The sequence below is a fragment of the Equus przewalskii genome, chromosome 7, assembly GCF_037783145.1.
Source record: "Equus przewalskii isolate Varuska chromosome 7, EquPr2, whole genome shotgun sequence".
Classification (NCBI taxonomy): domain Eukaryota; kingdom Metazoa; phylum Chordata; class Mammalia; order Perissodactyla; family Equidae; genus Equus; species Equus przewalskii.
This window is the reverse complement of record NC_091837.1, coordinates 38,130,862-38,146,397: the sequence shown is the minus strand read 5'-3', so window position 1 is coordinate 38,146,397 and position 15,536 is coordinate 38,130,862. Positions and strand designations below refer to the sequence as shown.

Sequence of the window (15,536 nt, the reverse complement as noted above, 5' to 3'; positions counted from 1 at the left end):
TACTCACCCCACCAGGTCAAAGGCAGAGAACGATGACTGATTCCTCCCATCTGCCTTTCTTTAGTTAAAGAGAGAAAACTTTCCCAAACACCACCTGCCTCCTACAGAGGCGTCCTCTCGGGCCCTATTGGCCAGACCTGGGTCAAATGCCCTCTTTGCTCTCAGCCACTCCTAGCAAAGTGGAAGGGGAGGACCGTGACTGATTCCCTCCAGTCAAGATTCATTCCCTGGGAATGGGCCACTCCCTCTGAGCCCATGGCATCAGGAGACCAGTACGAGTTACATTTTATTTATTAGAATTACTGTTATTCAGTGTAGAGGAAAGAAACGACTGCTGGGGAAAATACAGAAAATGTTTGCAACAGGAAGCAAGGAGGTCAAGGACCAAACGTCCAGGTGTAGATAATGGATTGTCATTGTGGATGTAGAAGTCACCGAAATGACGACAGGGGTGTGGTGGTGCCAGCAGTGAGCGGGGCTAAAGTCTTCGCTGAGGACCACAGCGTTGGGGAAGGGGCAGACAACTGCATAGGAGGGGTGATGGGTGCCGTCCAGGAAGGTACTTCCACCTTCTCAGATGGGCAGCCTACTCCCTCAGTTGTCCTCTGCCCCTGGCGTGAGGACCCTTCCTCTTCTTTGAGTCTGCCTCCTCTGTCCTTGCCCCAGGCCGCATGCAGCCCGCCCAGCCTGCGCTGGAGCTCCCTTTCCCGGGGTCCCGTCCTCAGAACGGACTCTCAGATGGCAGAAGCTGAGGAGCAAAAGGCGCAGTCGCGGCATCAGGATACAGGCATGCTTAGGGTCACGGACACCCCTGGGTAAAGCTTCGGCGATGGGCGGGGCTCCAGGGAGGACCCATACCAGGTGACAAAAAAGCCTGCCCCCTGCTGGCTCGCAGATCCCCGAGGGTCCTGGGTGCACCGGGTTGGGGTGCCCTACATTGGCGGGTCACCGCCCCCATATCCGGTTGCTCTGCCTGTGAAATTAGGGCTCTGCAATGAAGGGGAGAGAGTCGGCTGCGCGAGGGCCAAGGGATGGGGGATGGCGTCGGGCCAGTGGCTCAGGAGGGCAGTGACTGCTGCCTGGAGATTTGCTGGCCAACTTGCCTGGTGATTAGCCACACTACCAAGACTGAGCTGAGAGCCACGTGGCGATTGGCCAGGGGTGCGGCTGTGACATCAGGAGGAGGGCATTGTGACGCACAGGGAGGTTATAAAAGCCGGGTGCCCGCCGCAGGCCTCACTGAGGGGACAGATGGCGCCTCCCCCGAGCTCCTCCTGTTCTTCACAGTGTACTACGCCGCCTTCTCCAGCCCAGGGGATGGCCCACCCGTGGCCCGCTTGTCCTGCAGGGGCCTCTCGCGCACCTTGCGCTCCACCTTCAGGTCGGTCGGCCTCTGGCGCCTCGGCGGTGCCGCAAGCGCGTGCACTGGCACCCGGCGCCTCAGCAGCCTGCGCCCCGCAGCTGGGTGTCCCCGTTCTGCAGGAGGAAGTCATGTGCGTGGAATCAGAGCACAGCAGCTCCTCGCCCAGCCGGAGAGGGCCCCTCCCAGACCCACAGCGTCGCAACCGGGTTCAGCACAGGGGGCTCGAGTTCCTCGGACACTCAGCAGACATCCCACCCACCTCAGCAATGGGTGAATGAGGCTGCTGGACACCTGGTCAATTGCGAGCCCCCACCCCAGCTCAACACAGAGCAAGCGAGTCCCCCAGACACGCAGCCCACCCCAGGAGGGCGCAGAAAAGGAGCCGGGGCGGAATGTGGGCCCCTTCCTTGAGTGGAGGTGATGTGAGCTTCACGATGTATGTGAGTTTTAAATTAACCGTGTTGAAATGCAAAAGAAGTGTTCCCAGGTGATTGTGATGTACAGCTCAGGGTCACAGGCACTGCACCACGTCCCATGAGTCGTCACATTCTCCAGCTGGTTGGTCCCGACAGGGCCAGTGTCTGATCTGACTCAGAGCAGAGCCGAGGTGGACAGGGGTCTCCACAGCTCTGAGAAAGTGCCCGTGAACTATAGAGAGCTGACACTGAGGACAACCTGCCCTTCCCCGTCAACACTTTTCACACATGTTGACGACACTGAAAGTCAAAGCTGCACTGAGGTGGGCGCCGTTCTGATAAATAGAAAAGCAAAAGCAGTGTCCGCACCGGCTGTTTCTTCCCAGACCACTTCTGGCCGAGACCTCCCAGCCAGTTTGTGGCAGACGTGGGCTCAGACCCAGATGGGACGGCTCCGAGCTCCGGCCCCGCATCAAGTGCTTCTCCCCCGCAGGCCCCTGTCTGCTGCGGGCCTTTGATGAGCAGATGTGTAGGGGGAGCCCCGGGTGGGGAGATGCCCGAGGCATGGGCTGCAGGCCCTGACCCTGGGGCAGGTGGGTGGGGTGAGGGCAGCAGGGGAGGGACTGGAGAGAGGAGCCAGTGTCGGGGGCTGCTGTGCTCAGAGCCATGAAGCCCTGCAGGATGGGGGAAGAGATGTGGAATTCGTTCTCATGCTCTGGCGGCGCGGGGTGGAGGGACACAGGCTGAGTAGGAGACAGGTGGGCACAGGTGGTTGGGAGATGGGAGGGTGTCTGTGGACACGGAGGGAGAGGGCTCCTCCAAGAGGCAGGGCTGAGAATCAGTGATGAGTTGGATGCTGGGGGCAGGGAGGGAGGAGGAGGCCAAGGTTCCAGGCTCAGCCCTACAGGGCATGGGCCCCTCAACTCCAGGGAGTGTAGCTGGAGCTCAGGTGAGGTGGGGACCCCAGTGAGCACACAGCCTGAGGCTCAGGCCGGGGTGGAGGTGGAGAGCCTGGGGCTGTGGCCCAGGGTGGTGCTGGAGGCCCACGTGCTCATAGCAGCCAGGCCTAAAGGGAGGAGAGTCATCCAGAAGTTGGGTCTGGGGGCAGGTGAACTTGAGGGGGACTGGGACGCTGTCTGAGCCATTTCCAGGGCTGCTGGTTTCAGGAGACAGTGGGGAGGGTGGCGGAGTCCAGGTGACTGGGAGCTGAGGGGAAGTGGCTCACGCTGGTGTTAACGGGATAAATGTGGCGTCAGACGGCGAGGACCCGGAGGAGGTGCAGTGTGAGGAGTGACATTTGGCGAAGGTGTGCCCTGGGGTGGGCACTGTGGGACCTGGACCTCTGGGCTGGCCCTCCCACAGGCACAGGCAGCATTTCACAGCCATTTCCTGTCTACTGGGCACCCCAGTTCTCCTGCACTGGGTGGGGACTGAGGGGCAGAGGTCAGAGGGCACAGGGTCCACTTGTGTGGTCCCAGTGCTGGGACCCTCCACTGCTCAGCTGCTCAGACCTGACTTACCTGCATCCCAGGTGCTGAGACACAGCAGTCTCCTGGAGGCTGGAACAGCAGGACCGGAGTTTGGGGGTGTGATGCCGAGCTGCTCATTCCTTCCCAGCCCCCAGTTCCCTCCTCTGTAAAACGCAGATGATTTGGGGATGGGGTGGGTTGAGCAGGAGGCAGGAGATGACAGGGGCTGGAGAGGGGGCATTAGGGGCAGGGGCCTGATGGACTCCCAGGGAGGCAGGGTCCACTGTGAGCTGGCTCAGCTCCTTGTCCTGGCCCTTCCTTCCCGAAGGCAGAACATCAGCTCTGGGAGGAGCGCACCCTGAGTGCTGTCTCTGCCCCACACCTGGCGGTCTCTGCCCCCCTGGGTCACAGGCTGCCACAGCCCAGCACCTGCATTCTACAGACCCCTCCTGTCTCCTCCACTGCTGCTCGGCACCCACATGTCAGGTCCTGGGCCTCAGGGAAGCTTTGAGCTCCAGGGAGCCAGAGTGGGATGGCTAGCTTTAGGGAGCTATTCTGTGACATGTTGATAAATATGGCATATAGTGTATGTGTGTGTATATATACATATATAGAGAGAAATATTTATAGATTTACAGAAAGCTGCAGATTGTACAGAAAGATCCCAGGTACCCTTCACCCATTTTGCCCCAGTGGTAACATCTTGCATCACTTACAGTACTGACACCAGGAAACCGACATGGGCACAGTGGGTGTGTCTGATTCTGTCTGGTTTTGTCATTTTATCATGTGTACCTTCTCGTAACCATCAGCACAATCCAGGTGCAGAACTGCTCCATTATTACAAAGATCTCCCTCATGCTGCCCCCCCTGCCCCCCACTGTTCGTGCCCCTGGCAACCACCGGTCTGTTCTCCATCTTGGGAGTTTTGTCAGTTCTACAATGCTACATGAATGGAATTTTTCCCACTCAGCATCATGCCCCTGAGATCCAGCCAAGTTGTGTGTGTCAGTGGTTCTTTCTCTTTTATTGTTAAGTAAGCTTCCATAGTGTAAACATACCACAGTTGTCCATCCATTCACCTTTGAGGAACATTTTGGGTGTTTCCAGTTTTTTGGCCATCACAAATAAAGTGCAGTGAACAGTTGTGCACAGGTTTTTGTGGGAACTTAAGTTTCGTTCTCTGGGATGATGATCCAGGAGTGCCTGCTGGGTTGTACGGTACGTTTATGTTTAGCTTTTAAGAACCTCTCAGACTGTCTTACGAGTGTGGCTGTACCATGTACGTCCTCACCAGCACGTATGAGAAATCCACATTCTTGCCAACATTTGATGATGTCACTGTTTTCATGTTAACCAGCTGTTCTAATAGGTGAGTAGTTCATTCAGGTTTTCATTTGAATTTCCCTAATGGCGAGTGATGTGGAACATCTTTTCATGTGCTTATTTGCCATCTGTGTATTCTCTTTGGGCAAATGTCTGTTCATGTCTTTTGCCAGTTTTCTATTTGGATAGTTTGCTTTTTTTACTGTTAAGTTTTGAGAATTCCGTATGTGTTCTATAAACAAGTCCTTTGTCAGATATGTGGTTTGCAAATACATTCTCCTGGTCTGTAGCTGTCTTTTCATCCTCCTAACAGTATCGCTAAGAGAGCAAAAGTTTTTAATTTTGGTAAAGCTCAATTTATCAAATGTGTGGTTTTATGGATTGTGCTTTTAGTGTCATGTCTAAGAATTCTTCACCAAGCCATAGGTCCTGAAAATTTTCTCCTATGCTTCCTTCTACAAATTTTGGATTTTTACATTTTACTTTTGAGTCTATGCTGTGATTGATTTGAGTTCATTTTTGTATAAGGGATGAAGTTTAGGTCAAGGTATTTTTGTTCTTTTTTTGCTTATGAATGTCCAGTTGCTCTGGCACTTCTTGTCGAAGAGACTATCCTTCTCCATTAAATTGATTTTCACCTTTGTCAAAATCAGTGAGTTGTGCCCGCGTAGGTCTATCTGGGTCCTCTATTCTGGTCCACTGATCATGTCTTTTCCTCCACCAATACCACAGTCTTGAGGTGGAGTATACTGATTCCTCCCATCTTATTCCTCTTCAAAACGTTTTTAGCTGTCCTGTTCCTTTGCATTTCCATATAAACTTTAGAATACTCTTGTCTATGTCTATAAAAGAAAACTTTCTAGAATTTCTATGGGAATTGTGTTAAACAAATATATCAATCTGAGGATACTTGACATCTTTGGTATGTTGTGTCTTTCAATCCATGAGCATGTTACGTATCTCCATTTATTTAGTTCTTTGATTTCTTTCATCAGTGCTGTGTAGATTTCAGCATACAAATCTTGTACATGTTTTTTAGATTTATATCTACATTTTAATAATTGTAAATGGTATATTTAAAATTTCAGTTTCCATGTGTTCATTGCTAGTGTTTGGAAATAGAATTGATTTTTGTATGTTTATCTTGTATGCTGAAACCTCCCTGAATTCATGCACTACTTCTAAAATGGTTTCTTTTTGTTTTGCTTTGTTTGTACATTCACTGGAATTTTCTACATAGACCATCATACTGTCTACAAACAGGGACAATTCTACTTTTCCCTTTCCAGTCTGTGTGCTCCCCCTCCTTTCTTGCCTTATTGCATTGGCTAAAACTTTCAGCACTGTGTTGAATAAGAGTGGTGAGAGAAGTCATCCTTGTCTTTGTGATGACCTCTGGCAGAAAGTATCCAGTCTTTCACCATTTGACTAGGTGGTTACCTGTGGGTTTTTGTAAATGCCCTTTGGTAGATTGAGGAAGCTCTCTTCTATTCCTACTTTGCTGAGTATTTTTATGATGAAATGGTGATGGATTTTGTCAAATTTATTTTCTGCATCTAGTGAGATGGTCACGTGGTTTTAAAAAAAATTCTATTGATATGGTATATTACAATAATTGATTTTCAAATGTTAAACCAAACTTGCTGAATATAAAATTCTTAGTTGACAGTTTGTTTTCTTCCTACATTTTAAATAGGCCATCCTACTACCTTACAATGTCCCTGGTTTCTGATGAGAAATTGGATGTTAATTTTATTGAGCATCCCTTGTCCATGACAAGGCATTTCTCCCTTGTTGCTTTCAAGATTCTTTCTTTGATTATAATGTGTCTCATCGTGAATCTCTTCAAATTCATTCTACTTGGGATTTGATGAGCTTCTTAGATATATTGGTTCATGTCTTTTATTAAATTTGGGAAGTTTTTGGCTTTTATTTCTTCAAGTACTCTTTTTGCGCCTTCTCTCTCTCTTCTTCTGGGACTCCCATAATGCATATGTTGGTACACTTGATAGTGGTCCACAGAGCCTACAGGCGCTGTTCATTGTTCTTAATTTTTTTCTTCTGCTCCTCAAACTGAAAACTTTCAATTGTTCTACTTTTACATTTGCTGCTTCTTCATCTCACCTGCTCAAATAGCCTTTTGAACCTATCTCTAGCAAATTTTTCATTGCCAATATTGTACTTTTCAGCTTAAGAAGAATTATTATTTGGTTCCTTTTTATAATCTGTCTCCTTTGATATTCTTTATTTGTTAATTCAGTGTTGTCCTGGTTTCCTTTGGTTCTTTGCTCATGGCTTCCTTTAGCACTGAGCATATTTAGGACAGTTCATTTAAAGTCTTTGTCTAGTAAGTCTGATGTCTGAGCTTCCTCAGGGACGGTTTCTGTCTGTTTCATTTCTTTTTCTCTGAATGGGCCATACTTTCCTGTTCTCCATATGACTTATAATTTTTTTTGTTGAACCTTGGACACTTTGAATACTATAATGTGGTAATTCTGAAAATCAGATTCTCTCCCCTCCCCAGGATTTGGTATTGTTGACTGTTGAGTATGACAGCCATCCATTTCTTTAATGATTTTTCCAAACTATTTTTGCAAAGACTGTATTCTTTTTGTGTGTGGTCACTGAAGTCTCTGTTCCATTATGTCAGTGGTCAGCCACCCACCAGACAAAGATTTTCTTAAATGCCTGGAGTCGGAAAGAAAAAAGAAACACTCCTAGTCTTTACAGATTGCTTCTGAGCTAGGGCACTCCAACGCTAAGCTAGGCTGCCTTAACTCTGCTGTAGCCTTCGCTTCCTGCTTATGCAGCACTCAAAGATCAGCCAGAGGTGCAAGCTTAGGGTCCTGTGAGGTCATTTCTGAGCTGTGGACATGCATGTTGCACTCCACGTTCCCTGGTATACATGATTGCCCTTCAGAGCCCTTATGTGCCCAAGAATCTTCTTCCTTAGCATCCCACTTCCCAGGCTTTTAAGTCTTTCTGCTGCTTTCCCTGTCCTCCATCCCTTGCCCTCATGGCTGTGGATAGTGTATGTCTTTAAGTGCTCTCATTACATACCTTCTAGGACATTGCTCCAGCTTGAGGCAAGTGAAACAAAAGTCACCTTCTGTGCTGGTCCCTCAGGGAACCACCAGATAGGTCAAAATGCACAACTCCAGTTTTTTGAGAACAAGGTCCATATTTTCCCCTTGGCACCAGCAAGTCATGCCAGAAATGTGGGCCACTATTTCCATGGTCACCAGCATGCTGGAGAAATGGGGGATCGTAGGTAAGTAATAAAAAATTCCACCATGGTGTGGCAGAATTGAATGAAGGTGGTCAAAAGGTATAAAATTCCAGTCACAAAATAAACACTGGGATGTAATGTACACCATGATGACTATAGTTAACACCGCTGTGTGGTATATTTGAAAGTTACTAAGAGTAAATTCTAAAAGTTCTCACCACAAGGAAAAAAATATTCTTTTATTACTATATGAGGTGATGAATGTTAACTAAACTTATTGTGATAATCATTTTGCAATATGTGTATGTGAAGTCATTATGTTGTACATCTTAAATTTATATAGTGCTGAATGTCAATTATATCTCAATAAAACTGAAAAATACACCATCATGCTTTCTTACTGAAATTTAACTGCCTCTTTACTCATTAACACTTCCCAGTTGCTGTATTTAATTAGGTTATTAGAGTTCAGAAAATTTATTTTTTTATTTTTATTTTTTGCCAAGGAAGATTTGCCCTGAGCTATCATCAGCTGCCAGTCTTCCTCTTTTTGTGTGTGAGCCTCCACCACAGCATGGCTGCTAACAAACGAGTGTTGTAGGTCTGCACTTGGGATCCAAACCTGGGCTACTGAAGTGGAGCACACCAAACTTAACCACTAGGTGACTGGGGCTGGCCCCAGAAAATTTTATTTAGTGAGTTTTGCTTCAGTGGAGGGACCAATTCTTGGAGCTTGTACTGCATCATTTCTGTGGTATCATTCCTGCATTCTCTTTTAATTGTCCAGTTATTGTTATTTAATCTCTATAACTTACATTTGGTTCTTTTAAATAGTTTCTATCTCTTTATTGATGGTCTCTATTTGATGTGGCATTATAATCACACCTTCTTTTACTTCGTTTTTTTTTTTAAAGATTTGCACCTGAGCTAACATCTGTTGCCAATCTTCTTTTTTTTCCCTCTTCTTTATCTCCGCAAAGCTCCCCAGGACATAGTTGTACATGCTACTTGTGAGTGCCTCTGGTTGTGCTATGTGGGACACTGCCTCTGCGTGGGCTGATGAGCGGTGCCATATCTTGTGCCCAGGATCCAAACCGGCGAAACCCTGGGCCGCCAAAGCAGAGCCCATGAACTCAACCACTCCGCCACAGGGCTGGCCACCTTATTTTACTTATTTAATCAAGGGTTTAAAAAATTTTTTGAACATGTTTACAATAGCTAATTTGACATCTTTGTTGAATTTGACATCTGGTTGCTCTCACAGGCAGTTTCTGTTGCCAGCTTTTATCCCCTGGTGCATCAGTCATACTTTCTTGTTTGTTTAACTTTAACTTTCTTTGTCTTGTAATTTTTTTGGGGAACTGGACATTTTAGATAATACAATGTAGGAAGTCTGGGTACTGGTTCCCCTTCCCCCTTCTGAGGCTTGTTATTCTTAGTTGCTTGTTTATTTGTTTAGTGACTGGCTGGATTATCTTAGGGGAGTGTACCTCCACCTCACCCTGTAGTATTATGCTTCTGATGTTCTCCTCAGGGAGTGTAGCCTTAGGTTTGCCTACTATCACCTTTGATGATGGTGGTTTTGACAGGGTTCTACTTAACAGCTCTTTCCCAGACCGTACCCAGCTGTGAAGCATCACTAGGTGCTGACTGATTGTTCCCTGTTTTCAACACTATCCTGGGTCCTAAATTGCTCCAAAGACTAATCTAACCAAATTTGGAATCCTTTGAAGGGATAGTTCCTGAGGTCAGTGATTGAGATTTGTTCTCACCTTAGGAGGGCTCCCCACCACTCCCCCTTCTCTCAGAAAACTGTCTGGCCTATATATCCACCTATATCTCCAATGAATCTATCCTTCTCCCCCTAACTGCCTTTTGCGACAACTTCCACTGCTTTTGAAAGTGTTGGGACTTCTCCATACTCTATTGAAAGTGAAGTCAGTTACTTTAGGAACAGATTGGGCTCTATTTGTTTTATGACTTGCTTCTCTCCTCAGGCAAAAATCTCTGAGCCAGGACTCTGAATGTGGGGTGGGGACAATGGTGCCTTTTGTTGTTGAGATGTATGAGTTATTTATATATTTTGGATATTAACACCTTATCATGTATGTCATTTGCAAATATCTTCTCCCAATTGTTAGGTTGTCTTTTCATTTTGTTGATGGTTTCCTTTGCTGTGCAGATTTTCAGTTTGATGTAGTCCAATTTATTTTTTCTATTGTTTCCCTTCCCTGGTCAGACAGGATACTTGAAAATATGCTGCTAAGACCAATGTCAAAGAGCATACTGCCTATGTTTTCTTCTAGAAATTTCATGGTTTCAAGTCTTATATTCAAGTGTTTATGGTGTAAGACAATGGTCTACTTTCATTCTTTTGCATGTGGCTGTCCAGTTTTCCCAACACCATTTATTGGAGAGACTCTCCTTTCTCCATTGTATGTTCTTGCCTCCCTTGTTGAAAATCAGCTGTCCATAGATGTGTGGGTTTATTTTTGGGCTTTCAATTTTGTTCCATTGATCTGTGTGTCTGTTTTTGTGCCAGTACCATGCTGTTTTGGTTACTATAGCTTTGTGGTGTATTTTGAAGTCAGGGAGTGTGATACCTCCAGCTTTGTTCTTTTTTCTCAGAGTTCCTATCGCTATTCAGGGCCTTTTGTTGTTTCATATAAATTTTAGGATTCTTTGTTCTATTTCTGTGAAAAATGTCATTGGAACTTTGATCACAATTGGATTGAATCTGTAGATTGCTTTAGGAAATAAGAGCATTTTAACTATGTTAATTCTTCCAATCTAAGAGCATAGAATATATTTCCATTTCTTTCAACAATGTTTTTTTTCCCTACTTTATCTCCCCAAATCCCCCCAGTACATAGTTGTATATTTTAGTTGTGGGTCCTTCTAGTTGTGGCATGTGGGACACCACCTCAGCATTGCCTGACGAGTGGTGCCGTGTCCGTGCCCAGGATCTGAACCAGTGAAACCCTGGGCTGCCAAAGCGCAGCACGCGAACTTAACCATTTGGCACAGGGCCAGCCCCTCAACAATGTTTCATAGTCTTCAGCGTACATGTCTTTCACCTCTTTCCTCAAGTTTATTCCTTGGTATTTTATTCTGTTTGTTATAATTGTAAATGGGATTATATTCTTAATTACTCTTTCTGCTACTTTGTTGTTAGTGTATAGAAATGCAACTGATTTTTGTATGTTAATTTTGTATCCTGCAATTTTACCAAATTCATTATTTATTTCCAAAACTTTTTGGTGGAGTCTTTAGGGTTTTCTATATATAAAATCATGTCATCTGCAAATAGTAATAGTTTAACTTCTTCCTTTCCAATTTGAATCCCTTTTATTTCTTTTTCTTGCCTGATTACTCTGGCTAGGCCTTCCCATACTATGTTAAATAAGAGTGGTGACAGTGGGCATTCTTCTCTGGTTCCTGTTCTTAAAGGGATAGCTTTCAGTTTTTCTCCATTGAGAATGATATTAGCTGTGGGTTTGTCATATATGGCCTTTATTTTGTTGAGTTACTTTCCTTCTGTACCCATTTTATTCAGAGTTTTCATCATAAATAGATGCTGGATCTTGTCAAGTGCTTTCTCTGCATCTATTGAGATGATTATGTGATCATCTCAATTTTATTCTTTATTTTGTTAAGGTGATGCATCACATTGATTTGCAGATGTTGAGCCAACCCTGCATCTCTGGAATAAATCCCACTTGACCATGGTGTATGATCTTTTTAATGAATTGTTGTACTTGATTTGCTAGTATTTTGTTGAAGATTTTTGCCTTGATGTTCATCAGTGATATTGGCCTGTAATTTTCTTTTATTGTATTATCTTTGTCTGGTTTTGATATCAAGGTATCATTGGCTTTGTAGAATGAGTTGGAAGCTTCCCTTCCTCTTCAATTTTTTTAGAATAGCTTGAGAAGGATAAGTATTAAGTCTTCTTTGAATGTTTGGTAGAATTCACCAGGGAAGCCGTCTGGTCCTGGATTTTTACTTTTTGGGAGGTTTTTGATTATTGTTTTGATCTCCTTACTGGTGATCAGTCTTTTAAAATTCTGTATTTCTTCTTGATTCAGTATTGGAAGGTTGTATGATTCTATGAATTTATCCATTTCTTCTAGAATATTCAATTTGTTGGGATGTAGCTTTTCATAGTATTCTCTTATAATCTTTTGTATTTCTGAAGTGTCCATTGTAATTTCTCCTCTTTCATTCCTGATTTTATTTATTTGAGTCTTCTTTGTTTTTTTCTTGGTGAATCTAGGTAAAGTTTTGTCAATTTTGTTCATTTTTTTCAAAGAACCAGCTCTCGATTTCATTGTTTTTCTATTTTTTTAGTCTCTATTTCATTTATCTCTGCTCTGATTTTTATTATTTCCTTCTTTCTACTGATTTTGGGCTTTGTTCTTTTTCCAGTTAACTTAGGTGCACTTTTAGGTTGTTTATTTGAGAATTTTATTGTTTGTTGAGTAGGCCTGTATTGCTATAAACTTCCCTCTTAGAACTCCTTTTGCTGTGTCCCTTACATTTTGGCATGTTGTTTTTTCATTTTCATTTGTCTCCATCTATTTTTTAAATTTCTCCTTTGATTTCTCCATTGACCCAATTGTTGTTCACTAGTATTTTGTTTAATGTCCACATATTTGTGGCTTTTCTGATTTTCTTCCTGTAGTTGATTTCTAGTTTCACAAAGTTTCTTTGTGGTCAGAAAAGATGCTTGGTATTATTTCAATCTTCTTAAATTTATTGAGACTTGTTTTGTGGCCTAATACGTGATCTAGCTGGTAGAATCTTCCATGTGCATTTGAAAAGAATGTGTATTCTGTGGTTTTTGGATGGGATGTTTTGCATATAACTACTAAGTCCATCTGGTCTAATGTGTCATTTAAGGCCAGTGTTTCCTTATTGATCTTCTGTTTGTATTATCTATCGATTGGTGTGAGTGGAGTGTTAAATTCCCCTACTATTATAGTGTTGCTGTCTATTTCCCCTTTCTGTCTGTTAATAATTGCTTTATATATTTAGGTGCTCCTATATTGGGTGCATAGATATTTATGAGTATCATATCCTCTTGTTGGATTGTTCCCTTTTCATTATATACTGTTCTTCTTTGTCTCTTGTTACAGATTTTGTTTTAAAGTCTGTTTTGTCTGATGTAAGTATTGCTACCCCAGCTTTCTTCTCGTTTCCATTTGCATGGGGTATTTTTTTCCATCCCTTCACTTTCAGTTTGAGAGTATCTTTAGGTCTGAAGTGCGTCTCTTCTATGCAACATATATCTGGGTCTTGTTTTTTTATCCAATCAGCCACCTTATGCCTTTTGATTGGAGCATTTAGTCCATTGGCATTTAAAGTAGCTATTGATAAGAATGTACTTATTGCCATTTTGTTATTTTTCCTGGGCTAAATGCTAAAATACTAAAATGTAGTTCTTCTGTGTCCTTTTCTTCTTCTCTTGCTCTCTTCCCTTGTGGTTTGATAGCTTTCTTTAGTATTATGTTTGGGTTCCTTTCTCTTAATTTTTTTTTTTGTATTTATTATAGGTTTCTGGTTTGCGATTACCATGAGGTTCATATAATAACCAATGTATATAGCAGTCTATATTAAGTTGATGATCTTTTTAGTTTGACTTCTTGCTAAAAGCTCTACTCTTTTACTCTACTGCCACATTTCATGTTGTTTATATCATATCTAACCTCTTCTTTTGTGTGTGTGTATCCATTACTCTCTTATCATATAAATAGATAATTTTAGTACTTTTTTCTAAAAGTACTTTAGCTGTTTGATTAGCTTCACTTTCAAATTAACTTCATAGGTGATCTGCTACCTTTACTGTATTTTTGCCTTTACCAATGATTTTATTGTTTTTGTTTTTAAATAATTTTCTTGGGGCTTGCCCTGTGGCTGAGTGGTTGAGTTCGTGTCCTCTGCTGCAGGCAGCCCAGTGTTTCATTGGTTCGAATCCTGGGTGCGGACATGGCACTGCTCATCGAACCACGCTGAGGCAGCATCCCACATGCTACAACTAGAAGGACCCACAACGAAGAATATACAACTATGTACCAGGGGGCTTTGGGGAGAAAAAGGAAAAAATAAAATCTTTAAAAAAAATAATAATTTTCTTATTCCAATTTGTGATCTTCTCTTTTCCTCTTAAATAATTCCCTTTAGCATTTCTTGTAAGCCTGTTTTCTTGGTGGTAAACTCCTTTAGTTCTTGCTTGTCTGGGGAACTCTTTATCTCTCCTTCCATTCTGAATGATAACCTTGCCAGGTAGAGTATTCTTGGTTGTAGATTTTTTTCCTTTCAGCACTTTAAATACATCATGCCACTCCTTTCTAGCCTGTAAGTTTTCTGCTGAGAAGTTAGCTGATAGCTTATGGTGTTTCCTTTGTATGTCACTTGTTGATTTTTTCTTGCAGCTTTTAGGATTCTCTATCTTGACTTCTTGACATTTTAATTTTAATGTGTCTTGGTGTGGGGCTTTTTTGGTTCATCTTGTTTGGTACTCTCTGTGCTTCCTGTACTTGGGTGTCTGTTTCTTTCCTTAGGTTAGGAAAGTTTTCAGCTATTATTTCTTCAAATAGATTTCTGCCCTTTGTCTCTCTCTTCTCCTTCTAGGACAATTATAATACAGATGTTAGTGCACTTGATGTTGTCCCAGAGGTCTGTAACACTGTTTTCATTCTTTTTTATTCTTTTTTTCTTTTATCTGTTTAGCATGCTAAGTTCCTCTAATCTTTCATCTAGCTCACTGACCTGTTACTCTGTATCATCTACTCTGCTATTGAGTCCTCTAGTGAATTTTTCATTTTCAATATTGTATTCTTCATTTCTGATTGGTTCTTTTTTATATTTACCAATTTTTCATTGAAGTTCTCACTGAGATCATCCATTCTTCTCCCAAGATCAGTGAGCATCCTTATGACTATTAGTTTGTACTCTTTTTCAGGTAGATCATCTCTGTCTCATTTAGTTCTTTTTCTGGGGTTTTGTCTTGTTCCCTTACTCAGAATTTATTCCTTTGTCTCCTCCTTTTGCCTCTTTCTCTGTGCTTATGTCTATGTACTAGGTGGGTCAGCTATCCCTCCTGATCTTGGAGAGATGACCTTATGTAAGAGATGCCTTATGAGGCCCAGCAGTGTGCTTCCCTCTCATCACCAGTTCCAAATGTTCCAGGAGTGACCTCTGTGTGTGCTACATGTATCCTTCTGTTGTGGCAGGGTTACTCTTGCTGCAGGTGCCCAGAGAGGCTAGGCTGTCCTCCTGGCCAACAGGTTGTACTGCTCAGCTGCATGTGGCTGTTATGGTTCCTTCAGTCACTTTATTGGGCATGGGGAGCCCCAGCACAGTTGGCTGCAAGGTCTAATGGCATATTCCTGTTGCAGTTTTCCCGTTAAGTGAGTATGCCCCCAGTGTGGCTGGTCACTAGGCTCAGGGCCTTGCAGTTGCTGTAAGCCTCTGGCCTGCAAGGCAACTGCCAGATCTCTCAGGATTGCAGCTGTTGGGGCCAGCCCCAGAAGTAGGAGCAACCAATTGTTGCTTAGGCTTTGGAAGGTTGGGCTTATCCCCTATGTGGCTGTTTGAGAAGCACAAGTCTACTGCAGTTGACAAGCTCCACTGCCTGCAGAACCACACATCCTGTCAACACAGTCCTGCCCCATGCACATGCCCCAACTCACTGAAGCAGACCTATTCACCCCAATGCAGAGGCTCCACAC

General features: G+C 43.7%; 2 long non-coding RNA genes across 2 annotated transcripts in view; one reads left to right on the top strand and one right to left on the bottom strand.

Moving 5' to 3' along the window:
* The window catches only part of LOC139084799 (uncharacterized), a 109,191-nt gene that overhangs the window by 75,141 nt on the left and 18,514 nt on the right, over positions 1-15,536 (top strand). The gene's annotated exons all lie outside the window — the stretch shown is intronic.
* On the bottom strand, positions 274-1,124 carry LOC139084800 (uncharacterized). The gene is made up of 2 exons (XR_011542552.1): positions 859-1,124; positions 274-748 (listed from the first exon to the last, which is right to left on the bottom strand). It is a non-coding gene; the product is annotated as an uncharacterized lncRNA (long non-coding RNA).